The sequence below is a fragment of the Ornithodoros turicata genome, chromosome 2, assembly GCF_037126465.1.
Source record: "Ornithodoros turicata isolate Travis chromosome 2, ASM3712646v1, whole genome shotgun sequence".
NCBI lineage: Eukaryota > Metazoa > Arthropoda > Arachnida > Ixodida > Argasidae > Ornithodoros > Ornithodoros turicata.
Genome location: NC_088202.1, coordinates 1,476,681 through 1,495,890, shown reverse-complemented (window position 1 = coordinate 1,495,890; position 19,210 = coordinate 1,476,681). Strand labels below are relative to the sequence as shown.

The 19,210-nt window shown below is 45.5% G+C and overlaps 1 long non-coding RNA gene across 1 annotated transcript; it reads left to right on the top strand.

Moving 5' to 3' along the window:
* The first annotated feature begins 699 nt into the window (after nt 1–699).
* LOC135382994 (uncharacterized) lies at nt 700–1,567 on the top strand. The gene is made up of 3 exons (XR_010419592.1): nt 700–787; nt 1,027–1,132; nt 1,271–1,567. It is a non-coding gene; the product is annotated as an uncharacterized LOC135382994 (long non-coding RNA).
* The last annotated feature ends 17,643 nt before the right edge of the window (nt 1,568–19,210 follow it).

The window sequence follows — 19,210 nt, the reverse complement described above, 5'->3', positions numbered from 1 at the left end:
GAGAGGAGAGAGCGAGAGGCGAGCGACGGAGTGAGAGGGCGAGAGTGGCAGGTGGCAGTTGGAAGTTAGAACTTCGACGCGTCGTAGCAAGTTCGTTTTGTCTTCAGTAAAGGTTGGTCCTCACTGTTGCGTCGCGCACCGATGCGTGCAACATACACGTGCGTTCCACGACGTAGCAGACGCAAGGTCATCCGTCGGCATGTCCACACTAGCACGTATGCACGTGCGTCCGTCGGCCGAATTAACAACAACCAACGCCCCCACATTGCTTCTGCGCATGCTCAGCGAGCGTTTCGCATTCTGTTGCTCCACGATATGGCAGATATGGAAGGCCAAACGCTCAGTGATGCTTTCGCTGGTTTTCTTGAGAGCTATATTGAGACATCCGACAACATAAATTGGGCCGCTGTAGCGCAGTACACCTCCGCTGCCTTGCTCCTACAGCAGAAGTTAAAACAAACCAGAACATGGGTGGGGAGCATTCTGCGCAAACGAAAGGCGTACGGTGAATACCACAACCTCGTGAAAGACATGCGCGATAGTAATAAGGACTTCTTCGAATACTTTAGGATGTCAGAAGAAAGGTATGTCATTCTCAATTTCTTGGTTCCACAGTGAGCTGAAGTAGTCTCTGCACCCGTAATGTTATCCTCCTTACTGCAAACGCGCGTTTGGAATTTCACAGGTTTGACACCATCTGTTCCCTGGTGGAGCCACTAATTCGGCGCCAGAACACGCAGTTCCGCGAGTCCATCTCCCCAGAAGAACGACTATCTTTCACACTACGGTAATAACGTCAGACACTCTTTCACGTACCTCCAATCACCAGTGTGCAAAGCCCATGGCTATAGCATTCGCCTCACCTCTGTTTGAATCTCCAGCGACTGCCATCAAATCTTAACCGAAATGGCAGACCGATTCCGCCACTAAATTCGGGTAGACCGTTTCAAAAAAGAAAAAGTGTTGATATGGCTACCATTGCTTCAGCCTTTTCCTAAATATGCCTTTCAAACGTTCTTGTTGCAGCTACCTGGCTCATGGATCTTCAATGAGGATAATCGCAAAGAATTACCGAATTAGCACAACAGCAGCAAGTTCCATTGTGAGGGACACATGTAAGGCCTTGAGGAAGGTATTGATGCCAATTTACATGCCGGTACGGGCATCCTTATTCGAGTAAATTTTAGCAGATAGCAGGTTTCGTGGTAGTTCCATGTGTATCATACTTGCTACAGAGAGTGGTGAAACATTGCTCTGTTGTGTACTGCAGGAACCAACAGCACGAACATGGACGGCGATTGCTGAAGATTTTTGGCAGTTGTGGGATTTCCCTAACTGCATCGGAGCCATAGACGGCAAGCACATTTCAATACAGGCTCCCCCAAATGAGGGTTCTGCATTTTTCAACTACAAGGGCAGCCACAGTGTCATTTTGCTAGCTTTGTGCGATGCAAAGTACAGGTTTATAATGGTAGACGTTGGGGAGTGTGGGTCCTGGAGTGACGGTGGGGTATTTCGAGACTGCGAAATGGGAAAGAAGCTGAAGTCAGGTGGCTTCTCAATTCCTTCTTACAAAGAGCGCCCTGAGTCGGATGTCAAAATGCCACTTGTTGTTGTGAGGGACGCTGCATTTCCGCTCATGACAAATTTGATGAGGCTATACCCCGGCACTAACCTGCCTCTTCAGGAAAAGGTATTTAACTACCGCTTGTCAAGGGCACGTCGCATTGCGGAGAACACTTTTGGAATATTGGTCTCCAGGTGGAGGATCTTGAGACAACCAGTTCAAGCATCGCTGGAGACGATTAATGATATTGTCTGGGCCACTGTGTGCCTGCATAATTTCTTAAGGGCACGTGACATAGAAGAGAGGGCTAGCCCATATTGCCCACGAGGATATGTTGATTATGAAGAGAGGGATGGAACAGTGCACGATGGACTATGGCGAAAAGATGGTAGCCTTGCTAGTGTACGACGTCAGGGCAGTAACATGTATGCTGGGAACGCCAAAGAAGTTCGAAACACATTTGCAAAGTGTTTTTGTTCAAAGACTGGTGAAGTTGAATGGCAGTACTGGATAGTTCTCCGTGGTTCGTCACCCGAGAGTGTTGCAGCAACACTTTGAGTACTAGTTATGTTAATGTTAGCCAGAAGTCTAAGCGTTTCTTCCACTGAGGTTGCTTTTGTGGAGACAGACTTGCCAGGTTTGTCCTGTCCTGTTTTTGTCAAGTACTTATAAACTGAGTATCTGTGTCTAACTTAAACTCTGTCTAACCTTGTTCCCATGATGTTGCATATTGTATCTCAAACCAGTATTTATTGATTGCATTCATTGTCATCAAACTCAAGGCCGAAAAGGACCTCTTGTATTCGCGAGCTTCTTTTTTCCTTCGTTCGACAGTGCTTTCATGTTGCCCCTGTGGTTCAATAAAAACTTTGTGTCATCATCATCTGCATTAACATGACTATAGTAGCGCTGCATTGTTCGTGTACAGTCTACAGAGGGTCGTCTTTAGCTGTACCATGTATTACGAAAGAGTGTTGGATTAGGACACGATATATCACTCATCACCAGAAAGTAAATTCTAAGTTTATTGTTCCTGCTCACTATCTTCCCCAAATTCCAAGTCGAAGAGTATCTTCTGAATTTGTAGTTGTGCGAGCCTTTTTTTTTTTTTTTTTGTTCGTTAGGGCCTTAAACTTGTCTCTCAAACTCAGTAAAAACATTGCATCGCAGTCATCTGCATCGATCTGTAGGCGTGTGTTGCGACCGCTTGCCATCTCTTTAGTTGCTGCGGCCAGTGCCTGTGTCAAGTAACTTGTGTCTGACACTGTTTTCCGTTTTGTTGGCCTGTGTGGTCGAATGCTGGGAGATTCATTACTTTCCTCTTGATTTCTCAATCCTCGGAACGTGTCGGACACCTCAAAGGTTTGGCCTGAGCTCCTCTAGGAGAAGGACAGCGATATTGTATTGTATAGGTATTCTGTATCACATAGCAAATTATGTGTGAGAGATCTCACCTCGCTGGTGTTCTCTTCGTTGCTTGTTTCATCAGGTGAAGCAGATGGCTCCTCAAGAATCATTGAGAGGAGAATGCCTGCATAACAAAGCATTGTACAAAATTATGTTGTGGTACATGGGAACAGCAAATACATACAGCAAATGATTGAGAAGGGTAATATGAAAATGCATTACTTAGTTATCTACTTTTTAGTTCTGCACTTTTACGCTTGCATCTTTTCCGAAATACCAGCTAATGGGAAAAACCAACATTCTGCGCAAAAGCATGCTCATACAAGCAGGACAACTACCAAATGTACACTTAATAGTTTTGTGCAATTGTATAATTTTATGTGTTGCTTGTAATGTAAATATATGATTACTGTAGTCATCTAACCTCATCTATCGTTTACTGCATTCTTACTTTCACCTAACACTGTGTGGTGTAGATACCTTCTGGAGTGGCTCCACTGTGATGCTCCGAAGTGTTCCCGTCGTCCACAGGGTTCTGTTCTATTAGCCTGGTTATGCACAGAACATGATTACTTTTTTTTTAATGCTTGCTATATAAAAAGGTTTGTATTCACAACTTCAAGGAGACCATGTTTCAACTGTCGAGCACTTTCATTAAAATGTCCTATATAAAGAAAATATTACTACGTTATCCTAAGAAAGTACACTTTCCTACAAATGCCATCTATAAGGTGGTAGCTGTGCAGTCTACACTTTGTCATTGTAATTCCGAAGGGAAGAAGTTTGTGACAGAAATTCCGCATAACTTTGTGCTCAATGTGAATGGTTCTTGCTGTGCAAGTAACATAGTTGAAATTAAACAATCATTCGCGTAAGTGGGACGTAGTTACACAAGCTGGCTGTAATTAGTTTCAGGAGGAATATTGCTGCAGTAATACTTACTTTTTGCTCTTTAAATGGGGCTTGAGGAACCCCAAGTATTTGTACAGGGCCCATCTTGAAGTGACAACTTCATCACCGCCGGCACCACTTCTTGGTCCATCGTCTTTTAGATGCCGGTTTTCTCGGGCATATCTATCACGGATGGTCCTCCACTGCTTTTTGCACTCTTCCGCTGCGATCAATTACACAGAACGAGGTTAAATGTTTGTGAAACATACGTCTCTCGAGATAACAACAAAATTAACTTACCGTGAAGCGCCAGGGTTCGAGCAATAGCTTGCCATGCGTTTTCACGCTTTATAGAGTCCTTGTATTCGGGTCTGCTTTTATCGTAAAGCCACGGATACCTTTCAATTTCCACGCAGAGCATTTCTTGCGTTGTTATGCTGGAAGAACTGAACGAATTTGCCGACATAACTGGCACGCTCGACGCGGGCGCAGGAACCGCCATTGCTGCTCAGCAAGCCACAAGCAACTGCGCATGTCCAAGATCCAGACCGTCGGTCGTGCGCATGCGCCGGTGTTCCCACGAACGCTTCGCCATCCAGAAAAGTTGGACGGCGGCGACCTTGGTTCCATGACCTACTACTATACTAGAGACCTGGACATCCGCAATGCTCCCAGCACCGGGGTAGTAGTTCTGGCAATCGCCGCCTGGCTATGGGATTTGGCGCTAGCTCGCACTATTCGTTACCACGTGACTTGTCGAAACCGCGGCGATGTATAGTAGGCTGTGTTGACAACGACGAAGCACGGAAGCAGTATAAGAGAGATAATAGCTCGTGTATCCCGTATCCCTGCGTAGCAGACTAAAGGCGGTGGCAAGGGTGATTCCTTCTCCCCAATAATGCTATGTGGCGCTTGCAGCAGTCACTAACGTAACTAACCCGTGACCCGTCTCTCCCATAGGGGATCGCCAGCTGTCCAGGTCTCTAGTATAGAGTAGGTCGTGCTTGGTTCCATGCGTGCGTGGTAGTTCTCCGTCGGCTCGTTGCCATGGTAGCTGACGGATACATGCCAACGCAACGCATGCCAATGCGTTAAAACGCATCAGTGAGGACCAACCTTAACCGTCGCAAGGATGGTGATGGTGTATCTCCTGTGCAGTATTTACGTGTGTTTCCGTGCGCTTTGTAAGACAATGCGATGACAATGGTTCCTGTGCAACACATTGTCGATTTCCCGGAAGAGTTTTGACGCCAAGAAGACGCAAACGGCGTAGAGGCAAGAACGCACTGTGAAACGCCAATCGGACTGCACGTCGCGAATGTTTGCAGGTATGAGTGATGACGGTGATGTTTTGATTACTATTAATTAGATGTTTCATTTTAGAAACTTCGGAGGAACTTGAAGAGAAACAAGATAAGAAGATTCCGAACGTACGGTGAAGAGGAATGGGGTGTATGTCGCGACCTGCATGGAAAACAGGAGTGTCGTGTCATCTTCTCTAAGAAAATACAAGATGTGAGGTGGCCAACGAACGAAAGCTCCCTGTGGTCCGTGAGTGCATCTCACAGTCAGGCATATGCTTTGTTTAGACACAGTGAGTGATCAGACTTATACTACGTGGTATGTAAATGTAGATATGTATTGATTATTTCTTTCTGCTCAGTGTATGCTTTTAGCAGAATAAACGGTAATTTACTTGAGCAATATGTGCATTTCTACGCATTATTTTCGATCATGCATTCAGTGGTCCCAGCTGCTAAGTGGTCGTATCCCGGACCACTTAACAGACGGGACCACTGGATCAATTCCACTGGTTCCACTCCAAGTGGGACCATCGTGAAGCTGGTTCCACTTTCAAGTGGTCCCACATTCAAAGTGGGACCTGTCCAATAAACCACTTCGAAGTGGTCCCACTCCAGATTTTTGCCTGGGTGTGGAGTATCCTCTACGAAAACCATGTTGAGACTGAGACAAAAGAGAGTGTGATTGAAGAAAGCTAGTAATATGGTTGCACAGTATGTGTTCAAACATTTTACATGTACAAGCAGTCAACGATATCGGACGGTAATTTGTAAATAGTTGCTTATCACCACTCTTAAAAACAGGGATAACAGAAGCCTTCTTCCAAATATTAGGTACTGTGCCAGTACAAAGAGACTTGGTAAATATTATGTGTAAATATTTAGAAACCCATTCAGCATATCTCACTAGGGATGTCTTCGGAATCGTGTCGGGGCCACTACTTTTCTTACAGTCTACTTTCAATAACTGATTGCAAATGCCAGAAGCAGAAAAAGGAATGTTGCTGATCTCAGGGATCGTAGACGCGTCTGAGAAATCAGGTTCATTCGCAAAACCATTCCCTCGGTTAAAAACTGAGGAGAAATATTCATTGAAGTGATTTGCAATTGCATAATCATCTGAACATGGAATGTCACCCACTATGAATGATTTAGTGCTTGAACTTCCTGGGGTTAGAGCGCAAAAAATTAGACAAAGAAGTGTTAAAGTAAAAATGTTTAGCAGCTTGCATTTTACTTTTGAGCTCCTGTACTAAAGAAATAAACAGGTCATGTGAATAATTCAGCGAACCTTTAATACGCGATCGCCTTAACCTTCCGAGGCGACGCCTAAGATGCAAGATCTCTCGTGTTATCCAAGGTTTTCCAGTAACATGCTTTTTAAACTTTACTGGGCGACAGTGAAGCGACAATCTTCTGGAATTCCTCATATAAGGTGTTGATATCAGATGTAGTGCTCACTGTTACAAAATTGTCTAAGCCAAAGGAGAGCTCATCTATGATCGCCGCGTCATCGGCATTGGGGAAATCCAGAACTTGGGCTACCCTTGTCTTAACTGAGGGAACTCTAAGATTGACACGCACTAAAACAGCTTGGTGGTCAGAAAGACCTTCAATGATGTCACACGTGTAGCCCTTGACAACAATATTGGATGTAAGAAACACCAAGTCCAGAATTGATGGCGTACCGAGCTGTGTACGGGTTGGGCAGTTGACAATCTGGACAAGGTCTAAGGTTGTCGCAAGATCGATTAGAGACTGCCCTATGACAACATCACGTAAACCTTACTTGAACGCCAACAAGGCCCTGAAGCCACAAGTGGCTCGATGGTTCGACCTTGTACAAGAATATGACTTCGAGGTGAAGCACCGAAGCGGAACAAATATGTCTCATGTCGACTCCTTACGTAGAGCACCAGTGGAGCCTGGAGATAACACCCTGGAAGATATTGTAGCGGACAAACTCGAAGTACTGCTAACAATGAGTTTAGAAGATCAAATCCTGACTGTGCAGCGACAGGATTCTGATCTCTCGGAAATTATTGCCTTACTGAAGAAGGCAGGAAGGATCTCACGTCGTCGGATCAAAGTCGGATCAAGGACTTCGAGCTAAAGCATGGACTCCTGATGAAAGGGTGACGGATGGCGACGAAGTAAAGTGGCTTCTTGCGTTGCCAAAGAGCATGCGAAAAAGCATTGTGGTACAGGCACATGACTTAATGGGACATTTCGCCACAGAAAGAACCGTCGCAAAAATCAAAGAGCGTTTTTGGTTTCCTAAAATGAGGCGCTATGTGCGTTGTCATATCAGTAAATGTTTCGAGTGCCTTCTAAACAAATGCCCAAGCGGAAGGAAGCCAGGTTTGCTCCATCCGATTCCACCGGGAACGTATCCGTTCGAGGTGATACACGTGGACCACTTGGGGCCCTTTGTGAAAAGCACGAGAGGAAACCAACACCTTCTCGTAGCTGTGGATAATCTTACGAAGTTCGTCAGATTGTTTCCTGCGAAGACTACTACAAGCAAGAGTGTGGTGAAGGCGTTAGAGCAACTTATTCTTGAGAGGGGCCTTCCTCGAAGAATTATCAGTGACCGGGGAACCTGCTTCGCTTCTCACGAGTTTGAAGAATTTTGCCAGTCAAGGGGAATGCAACACATTCTCAACTCCTCCAGACATCGTCAGGCAAATGGACAAGTGGAACGCGTGAACCGCGTACTTGTGCCCATCATTTCGACTTCCATCAAGAGGAGAGACCACATGGACTGGGACGCTGAAATCCCTAGCATAGAGAGATATTTAAACAACGCAGTATGCAAAACTACAGGGAACACACCGTTTCAAACATTGCATGGCTACTCGCCCAATTTTTATGACGGGAGACTACATCAGTAAGCGGATGTGACGTGGAGCGCCCCAAGGGAACTGCAAAAGCAGGCCAGGGAGAAATTTTGGAAGAACAAGAGCACATGAAAGCACACTACGACAAGCGTCACTACAAAGCCACTGAATATCAAGTAGGAGATATTGTTGTCCTACAGCGTGCTCCTGAGAAGACAGGACAACTTACCAAAACGCCACAGAAGTATCGAGGACCACTCGTCGTTACTCAGTGTATCCCAGGAGACATGTATCGAGTGATGGATTTGAGAGAAGGCGCACGACAGCATAGGTTCGCTACTACGGCACATGTATCGCAGATGAAACTGTGAGGACACCACAAGGACCCTTCTATAGAAGAGGACGAATCAAACGAAAGTGCTGAGGAAGAGGACGTAGAATCCCCAGCAAGTCCTCCAAGGCGGCCACCTCGGAAACGCCGAGAGACAAACACCTACGTATAAAATTGGAGAGAACTAGTACAACCTCTTGAGGACAAGAGAGGTTTCGAGGATGGCCGAATGTAGGGGATTAAACAAAACAAAAATGAAGATGTAGACGCCAGAAGGAAAAGTGAGAAGCGCCAGCCAGCGCCAGGCGAGAGAGACAGAGACTGTAACCGTATACTCAGAATCCAAAGGGTAGTCTCAAGTGTATTGAGACGAAAGGGTGCGTACAGTTCATCGGTGTGAGCGGCGTTGTTCGGAATCATTCCTTTGTGTACCAAAAGTGTATTGCGTATTGATGTGTAACACCGTTCGGAAGAAATAAACTACAGGATTATCCAACATGTAGAATACCTTGTAGTTTGGGAAGAGCTCGATGCACTTCAAGTAAAACTTGGCTGTGCATCCTTTCTTCTTAGTGCTTTGCAATTTTGCTTTTTTGCGTGGAAACCTCTCTTTTGTCCAGTCGCCTGCACAGTCATTGTGTTCAGTCTTGCAGAATGGAGAAAAAGCAGAATGTTAAATGAGCAAATATGTAGCCAACATTTCTAGATTTTGTTGCACAGACAGCCGCATTTTAAATGTAGTCCGCACTGCACATTGTTAAATAGTTTGTTTTTCTACTGCTGTGAGACACAGTGATGCGAAGTAACTTACAAGGCTCTTCGCTTGTGTCTTGTGCTTCTCTATTCCAAAGAGGCATCCTTTGTTGATCATGGAAAGGACACGAAACGGTGTGTCGACGGATATTGGTACCGAGCCTCGGTGTGACGATAACATTATTTTTGCTGAAATCAAACAATGACAGTACGTTTGAAGGTGTAATTGCGATAACGACTGTTGTTAGCAAAACTGGCAAAAGCTTTTCCACTACTGCCTCCAATTAGCACCTCGTATGTGTGCAATCTTCAATGGGTGCAGCCCAAGTGATTAAAGAGGTTTGTGCAGTTCAGCCTTGTGCAATTGAATAGCGTCGGCTCGGTAGACACCGTGTGTACACAAGTGAACAGCACTGATAACTGGGTCAGTATTTGGATACATCGTTAGGAGGCTACTTACTACACGCACGTACGCACACAAGAGCAAACAATTTTTCGCAGCCACAAACACGCCCCATGATTGACAGTTGTTTTTGGTACTTGCCGCTGCCGATATCATTGCTGTGAGTATTTTCCACTGACTTCTTATACCTTGAAGATTCTGTCTTGAATGATACACCAATCGTTAACAGTTCTCGTTCAAGTTGTTGAAGTTGCTGGTTTCCATTAAGGTATCCTGTCCATTCGCCACCTTCCAACTTTAGGTTCGTCACATGGCTTCGCAGAATGGCAGCCTCTCTAGATTTGTCTCCGATGGACATTACGACGCAGAGTGCAACCAACAAGCTTCAGATAAATATATTTATTTGTTACACATAAAGAACCTGACAAAACAAGCGATCTAATTTGACAAATATAAGCTTGGTATCTGCATTGACGCGTCAGAATACAGGTGCTTCGGATGGGCGATTGCAACTTCGAACGCTGCACGTCAGCGACCGCCTACTGCGCCTACTGAAGATCACATGATGAAGCCAGGTCACGTCTTGCCAGCTAGCGACGTGCAAGGAGTGTCACAGAATGACATCGATCCCCATGGCATGTATCAGCATTGTGAAAGCATGGAAAAAGCATGCAGTCCCTGTCGTTCAGCGATGAGTAACAAAGGAGTCCTACCAAAACGCTTTTCATACATCACGCGTACAGCGCTGTTGACTGATCCTGAGAGCTGGAAAGAAGTCCAGTTATCGCCTCCTTCTGAAAGGACGAAGTGAGTCGAAGCTGCATACGAGGAAATTGCATCGCTTCAACAGTTAAACACGTGGGTGCTCGTAGCTTTGCCCCCGGGTAACTATCATTTGGGTGCAAATGGATCTTTAAAACAAAGCTGGATAAGAATGGCAACGTGGAACGCTACAAGGCGAGGCTCGTCGCACAAGGATATTCCCAAAGATATGGGGAAGACTATGATGCCACGTTCACTCGTGTTGCTGAACTTACCACCCTGCGTATCCTGCTTACGGTGTCTGCCGCACAACACGTAACAGTTCAACATTTTGATGTGAAAACAGCTCTTTTGAACTGAGATATCGAAGAAGATACCTACATGAAGCAGCCGGAAGGTTTTATTGCAGAAGAAGAGGGTCCGACATCACCATCTGAGGGACTTGGTGCATCGCGGAGTGGTCAGCCTGGAATACTGCGATACAGCCCAGATGACAGCTGATGCCCTGACTAAGCCTCTCCCTCGGCGGCAGCCACAGTTCTTACGAGATCGCATGGGTCTTGTTGAGCAATAGTTGTCGAGGGGGGGGGGGGGGTGTTGGAGAACGACGACAACTAACATTTGGCGCGCACATCTCTCGCAAACCAGTTCTTCTGGTGACTTGCGCTTTCGCTTCCAGTCAGTAAAGCTGTTCTTACTTTCGCTCCGTGGCTCGTCCCTTTCAACAATAACTTGTCTGGCAAAGTTCAGATCATGTGCATCAGAGTACCAAATGTTATGTAATATCCAGTACAAAACCCAAGTTATTTAATTTCATGAAATTGCAAACTCCAAAGCTGTACAGGGTGTATTTAGCAAAGGTTACACATTGTGATCGAGTAGTAAAAATAGATTATGTTTCTGGCACTTCAAGCTTTGCAGACTGATAGTCATTTGCCTGGAGTTTTATCAATATATTTTTCAAATACTGCCACTTTGTAGAAAAAGAGTCAGGAGCAAAGCAAATTGACACCCCATGCATTTCCCATGGCCTATGCGACCAGCAAACCGCCATTTTTTTCCTTTGTCTGATTCACGTTCGCATTCCCACGTATAGGTGGCGCTGCCTCGAAACCCTGCATGTGGTCCGTCTGGTTGTTGCTTGTTGCATGTGATTCGGTTCTGTTTCGTCTCCAAGCAGCCCCACCTATACATGGTGATGTGTATGTGAAGCAGACATAGAAAAAAATGGTGGTTTGCGGGTGGCATAGGCCATAGGAAATGCACGGGGTGAGGATTTGCTTTGCTTCTAACATTTTTCTACAAAGTGACAACATTTGAAAAAAATATAGATAGAACTTCAGCCGAATGACTGTCAGTCTGCAAAATTTGAAACACCAGTGACGTTATCTTGTATTTAAACAACTCAATCGAAATGTATAGCCTTTGCTAAATTCACCCTGTACAAAGTTATAGAAGATGCAGTCCTTAACGTCACTAGAAAATACATGCACTTCATGTTTTAGCTCAGATTTGACACTAGGTGATGACAAAATTGGTAAGAGCACCATACACACTGCACAGAAACAGATGGTGCATTATGACAAAGCATGAATTGCAATTTACCTTAGTGACACAACTGTACAAATTCTGTGGATATACATGTCCCGCTGATGTGCCCTGTTGCACATCCTCTATGCCAGCATTCTACATTACAGAAGGTTGACAACGAATGACTGTCTCAACTGAACTGCACTAGCAAAAGACTAATCTAAACGACTGCCACAGTAACTCTCCAAAATACTTGTATCAAAGAAACAACTGTGCAGATTGTTATAGAGAAGAAGTGATTGGGTAGAACAATGGGCATATATGAAATGCATAGTACTGTGGAACTTCACAACTGCTGACTCTGGCACATGAGTGACTAATGGCAAAAAAATTCAGGTGCTTCTGCATGCTGAAAAAGTACAGCGGCACATCACAGGTACAAATAAAGCAACACAAGTAAAATGCTAGTTTGAACACATTCAAACCGTACTCTCCATAAACCAAGGCTATCTATCTTCACCTTCTGATGCCTTTGACCCACATCGTTCCTTAGCATGGCGCAGCCAAGATTTTATTGTTGCTTCCACGTCCGCCCTAGTGGTCCCCAGTAGCTTCTTGTTGCGTCGTACTGCCTCTAAAAGACAAAAACAAATAGGAAGCCATTAGAAGAAAAAATGCAGGAAGAAATACCCCAAACAGTACATTGAAATTGGTTGACACTCATTGTATAATGGCGATGGCTGGGCGTAGGTGGCACCTTTAGGCCGTGGGAAGCATGGTACATATTGCCAAGATCCACTACTCATGACAAGATCCAGTTTCAGTGTGTGCGCTAAAATCGACGTAATTTAGTTTGTCACTACCAAATCTCCAGCTCACGTTGGACACATGCCCTTCCGTGTTTTGATATTACACATACTTAAAGGAGATAAAATATGCAAAGCTGGAGAGTGCGGTATTTCCACTGGGCTATTCTGCTCATAGGATGCTCATGCGATATTACAACAACAACTTTATTTTGAGGTGATGAATGGGAAGTTTCATCACCAGTGGCCATACGCTACCCCAATACCGGTGACGATGGAAATCAGTTCAATTCCGGTGACCTGATCAAAATTACACGTTCTTTTAGTTTCAAGCTGATGACATAACAGGCTTGCTGCTTTAAACATGTTGGGTGAAACAGTTTGCATGTGCAGCAATAAGTATTGGGGACCTGTTTATTATATGTAATGCATAGTTAGTACTTACGGAATATAACAGCAGGAAGCCTAAGCAGACTGAATCTTTTTTCCCCTTCAGTTCGAGCCAACTGTACTCTGCAGCTACGGAATCTGTCATCAGATGAGACAGAATGCTCCTAGTTGCTTGTCCAATGTCATTTCCTCTCAGGTGGGAAAGGTCATCCACCTGTACAAAGCAGCACAAATGTCACAACAATCACTGCTGCGGTAATCTCGTCAGCAACATTATAGCAATTGTAATGTTCCACATGTAATGAGCACTACAAGTACTGTAACTGTGCATCAGGGGCAGGTCAGCAGCATTTTCTCTGGAGGGAGTGGAGGCCATTTGGAAACAGGAAGGATGGAGGTACATCACGGTGCTAGAGCTGCTATACCTTGCTTCGTACATTGGTGCGGCTTACGTTAAAGCATCTAAGGGTTTGAAAATACACAACAGAGATATAAAATATACAGGTACCGTATTTGACCACATATAATGCGAGTTCTTTTCACTCAAAAATGAGCCCTAAAAACTAGCATCGCATTATACGTGGGCTCTCACCATACGTGGCAATCCGGCGCCCGGAGTATGCCCCGTGGCCCCGCATCGCCACCGCAGTGGCCATGAAGATCCTCCCGCCATTCTCGTGCCCCTCCTCCTCCTCTCCCAACTGTCTTTTCCAGCCCTACCCTGGTTTGTCCAAGGTGATGAGCACGTGATAATGTGAGAGCTGAGAGAGGGCAAAAAAAAAAAAAGCCTAAAAGCAAAGAGCACGAGAAACGTGTCCTCCCATTTTTGACCATCGATGTTAGCAGTGCTAACCTCGCTCGCTCCTTTTTAAAATGGTGTCTCGGCGTGCAGCCTACTCTGTAAAGTTCAAGAGGGAAGTCATCCTGGAAGCAGAGGCCTCAAGCAACATGTCCATGTCCCGCAAGTTTCGTGTGAAGGAATCGAACGTTCGCCTGTGGCACCAGCAACGGTCATCGCTGCTTAAATGCGCGTTAATGCGGAAAGCCTTCCGTGGCCCAAAGACTGGGGCACATCCCAAGATGGAAAGTGAGTTGGTGAACTTCATAAAGGACTTGTGATTGCGGCGCGTGGTAGTGACCAGGGAGGCCATACAGGTAAAGGCAAGACAGCTCACCAGAGAGGAAGGCATTTCAATGCATGGGAGCCACGCAACTTTCAAATCGAGCCACGGATGGCTGTGACGGTTCATGGTGCGAGAAGGATTCTCCCTCAGGAGATGGACGAGTATTTTGCAAAAGCTGCCGTCACATTTCAAGGAGAAGCTCATCGAATTTCAGTGGTATGTGACTGACCTAAGGACAGCATACATCTACGTATCCCCTGGGCCACACCGGGAACGCTGACGAGACGCCAGTATTTTGGACATGCCGCACGCAATGACAGTCAGAGAGAAGGACAGCAAAGATGTCCGCACCATCACGAGCGGCAATGAAAAAAAAACAAGGATAACACGGTGATGCTAGCACGTACGGGTGATGGGCATAAGCTCCCACCCTTCATCATTCTGAAGCGCAAGACAATGCTGAAGGAACGCTTCCCCAGGAGGTAAGTGTGGATGGATGAAGTTCTAATGCAGGAGTGGATAAAGTGCGTCTGGGCCAATCGGCCAGGCACACTTCTGCATACGAAGTCGATGTTGGTTCTGGATGCTTTCCGGGGCCATTTGACTCCTGCGGTGAAGAACAAGCAGCATGACTCAGAGTTGGTGATTCCAAGAGGCATGACATCTCAGCTGCAACCCCTGGACGTTTGCCTGAATAAGCCGTTTAAAGACCACGTCAGGCGCCTATACAACGATTGGATGGCTGAACCTTCACGCCCGCCGGGCGACTCCGGAGGCCCACTCTACCGCTTGTGTGCCAGTGAGAGGCGGACGCGTTGTACGATTTGCCGGGGCCGATTGTCATTACTACTTTCAAGAAGTGCTGCCTGACAAACGTCTTGGATGGCACAGAGGACTCAATCCCCTATGAGGAACAAAGTGACAAGGAATCGGAGGAGTCATTGTCAGATTGCGAGAGTGACATTTGAACTTAGTGTTCTCATTCATTAAACTGTTTGAAAAGTTCTAGTGTCTTTTTTACGAAATACTACTGAAAAAGGCGATTCGCATTATACGCTGGTTCGCATTATATGCGGTCAAATACGGTAACCTCTGAGGCTTTGGCAGGACACGCAGTACACACCACCGATTAGCACCTATGGACGTGAAAACTGCACGTTAAAGCTACATTACATCAAAAACATGAAGCTTAACAATGAAAGCATTTAGCTGAAGGGGTTCATTTTAACTCTAAGTCCTGCTGATTAAAATGACAGTGACAGTCTGGACTTGGAGCAGTGAGCGTATCGGTGAATCACTTTGTCTACATCCAGGGAAATGTCCAGATGAGTTGTCAGTAAGGCAAGGCCGATCAATCACACTTTTCTCAAAGTTGACCGGATCCATGTTTGCAGCCTACACAACGTAGAGGTCCCCCACTGTCATGGCACTGATAGGCGGTGTCACCAGCACTTTCAGAAGAACGTGTAACTTTTCTTAGTTCTTTCTAGACACAATTTTTTGGGTCCAAATTATTACTCTGTAGGATGTCGAGCATGGGGCATCCTATATCTTGGCCTATAACAGTAGGTTGAATGATGGTTTCTTGACTGCACTCTTGCATATGTCCTATGTGGAAATTTTCGTAGGGGTAGGAACTCAAGGAAGGCCTCAGCGTGCCACCATGCATATAGCACAGCACGACGACTACCTGCAATTCGTGGGCGGCGCCCGTGGCAGGTCCAGTGCTCACGGTCCAAGTGGCGTGGATCTGCCTATGCTGTGTGTGTAGTATACGTACTACCGCCTGTTGCGAAGTGTTTTATCGATTCCCCTGTGGCTTCAGAAAGTCTGCTTCACCATATGTTTTAAAATGCATGCGCCCTTAGAAAACTGTAAGGTATGTATAACAAAATAGAAAACGGTATAGATATCCAGGATCAGCTATAGTCATGCTCAACTTAAGAAGGAAAAAAAATCTAACCCGTCAACTACATAAGCAGTGTGAAATAAGGATATGCAATAGTGTGCCAGGAGAACGACTGCCACGCCACAATGCGAAATCAGTAAGGCAGCACCCTTTCTGGTGCAGCACAGTGTCATGTGGTCAATCTTTACAGCCAATATGGAAGCAGAGTGAGTATGATGGGCTACATTATCTGCCGCAGGGAGGAACTCTGACTCTCTGTGACGCAGTAATACGTTGAGAGCCGATGTAACTAGATTTCTTTCCCTTAAAGGGGCACTAAAGAGCTCCAGGAATATTCTCCAGTTGTTATGCTCACTGAAAGAACGTGGCTCACGATATCCAATTATGAAATTCATTTACTTCTAGCGAGCGCCTTTACCATGAAACAATGCCATTCAAAGAGCATAATCCGCGTAAGTCTCTCCTTCCTACCCGGAGAGCACCTACGTCACACGTCTCGCACGTGTAGCAAAGCTGCATTCCAGTCACTGGAGATGGGGGAGATTTCGGACTCCTAGCCAATGACGGGCCTCGTTGACACAAACAGCAGCGTCCGGGGAGAACCGGTTGTGAGAACACCGCTGTGACCTCGCGGAGCAATACAGCGCTGAAAACATAGTGCGCACATGAAATGGAATATTGTGGGCTTTTGGTAGCATTTGATCTGGATACCTTGGGTTTGACAAGTGTAAATATGTTTAGAATTGACCTCACTACCCGATATTAAAACAAAACCGGTGTATAGGCGCCCCGCATTTTGAATGGTTGATGGTGCGCGACGTCAAAATGACGTGTCGCTATTGTCGCCAGGGCATCGCAGGGCGGGGCATGAGCGCGAAAGAGTGCAGTGAATATTCGGTTAGTTTGGAGCCATTATTTACTTTTTTGCGACAAAAATTTTTGCTAAACGTCACTCTAGGAAACGAATCACACTGCATTACAAAAAGTGCACCTTGCATACCTGTTTATTGCCCCTTCAAAGGGACCACTACATGATTCTCGCGAATTCCGAGTACTCTGCAGGAAACCGTTCTCATGATCCCTCACTATCGTACACACATCGACTTTTAACCGTATTCAGTACAACGGGGGCGCAGTTATCAGACAAAAATAGCGGGGCGTGACCGCTGGATATATGCCTTCGAAGCAGGGTTACGTCATTGCCATCCAATTCTCTCAGCCAACTGTGAACGACGAGAAGGTCACACTCCACGGGACCATGTGGGTGCATGCTTTCAGTTTGGACAACAACGACGTTGTATATCTGCCGTCGAAATCACTCGAAATATGGCGGAAGGCAAAGTTGTCAGCAATGGAGGAAGAGGTTATGCGACACACACAGCGTCTATGGATCGTTTGGTACACAGCAGCTCGTAAAATGTCACAGACGGAGGTATGTTCTGACGAAGATTAAGTTCAAAGAGGAAAACGTGCTCCAGTAACCATGCTGATAGTCAACAGCTATATTACATTTTCTCATATGATTCTGTGTCAACGGTTAGATAAAATCTTGTCTCCAGGTAAAATTAAAACATATTTCATGGCGAAGAGTGCAAGCTTGTTTGCAAATTTTGCAGTTTGCTCGCAAAAGTCTGTCCACAAATCGGCAACATGTTCTGTGTATTATGTCACGGCCAGTTCACCTCGGAGGCAGGCCGTAGCAGCTGCTGTTCACACCCTTGGTTAATACAGAATATTTTTGGTATCTGAACCATTTTCAACTTCATTTTTCACAGAGTGAATGCTTTAGTATGGGGGAACAAATTAAAAATGATCGTGGGCTTGTCAAATTTCCTTTCATGGTCTCTTTAAGTTGAAAACTACTATGAAGTCATACGTACCAGCTGTGCTTCCTTCTGTTTATTTAGGGAGTTGTTGAATTCTTCGTGGTCCTCTGAAGTTGCGAAGGCTGTGTTAACTTGTGTAGTAGGTGATGTTGCAGCTCTAGAATGAATAATGTTCTGGCTGCACACCTCCTGCAGTAGGTCACCCTTTTGCTGCAGTGCTAGCCGCATTATGTGAAGTAGCCTCAGGACTTGTCTGAACTGAATTCTGAACAAATCACAAATCTTCAAAATCTCATAGGAAATGATTGTAGCGAGCACATTCATCGTGCACAGTGCTACATCAATAAGCAATATTTTAAGGGGAAAAAGAAAGAAAACATGGATTCCGAAATTCACTTTATATATGCACACCTCCTTCTGGCAAAAGTGTCTTGTGCTGTGGCACAGTCTGCGAGACATTCTGTGTTGTCCTCCATGGCCCTGTCAACATGCGTGCTGGGAACGTGTTCAATCGCACTGTAACTCATTATTTGTTTACTGTAATTCTCATACCTTCAAGTGTACCGGCAGGTTCATATGGTGTGAGGATGGTGCTTTCATTGCAGGGTGTCCTGTCATCCTCGTCACCTGCATTCATAAGCAGAACAATGCGGCACAGATATCGGATACCAGCTAACAGTGATTGGCCTTCTACACCTGTAATGTAGTTGCTCGTAGTCATATATCATTGCAAAACACTTATTCTTAGCTTATTCTGTCACTCCCAAAGTCATCCTTACCCACTCCAGGCTTAGGCTTCACTTAGGCTTCAGGATACGCACATTCAAATGGTGACGTGCTGCCATGGTCATCAACTGGAACAACAGGCATAAAGAATTGAAGAGTCAAAAGGGATAATGTGTGTATGAGGAGAACGCCTCAGCGACTGGCAGTTAAACGACAAAATTTGCTTAGAAGCAGGCCTCATGCCTCCGACAGGGCATATGCTTACATAACCTCACAAACACTAAAGAGGGGAAGCTTTTGAGATTAACAGCTGCACTGTACTGTGGGAAGTTTGAAGGAATGGGTGGCATGCTCGGCAACACTTCGTCTGCCTCACAATCAGACTCTTCAGGCAAGGGTTGTATTCGCTTTCGTTTCCCTACAAACATGGGAAGATACCGTTATGCTGAAGGAACCCTGACATGGACAGACGGAGGCCAAACTTGGGCACCTGAATACTATTAAATAAAAATGCATAGGACAATGCACGCTGGAAAGACCTTTTGGTTGTACTTCTGACTGTTTTGCAGTCGAGGAACTACAAAGAAGCAATGAGGTGACATTTAACATGGCTCAAAACTGTGCCAAATATGACAAGCTATGCA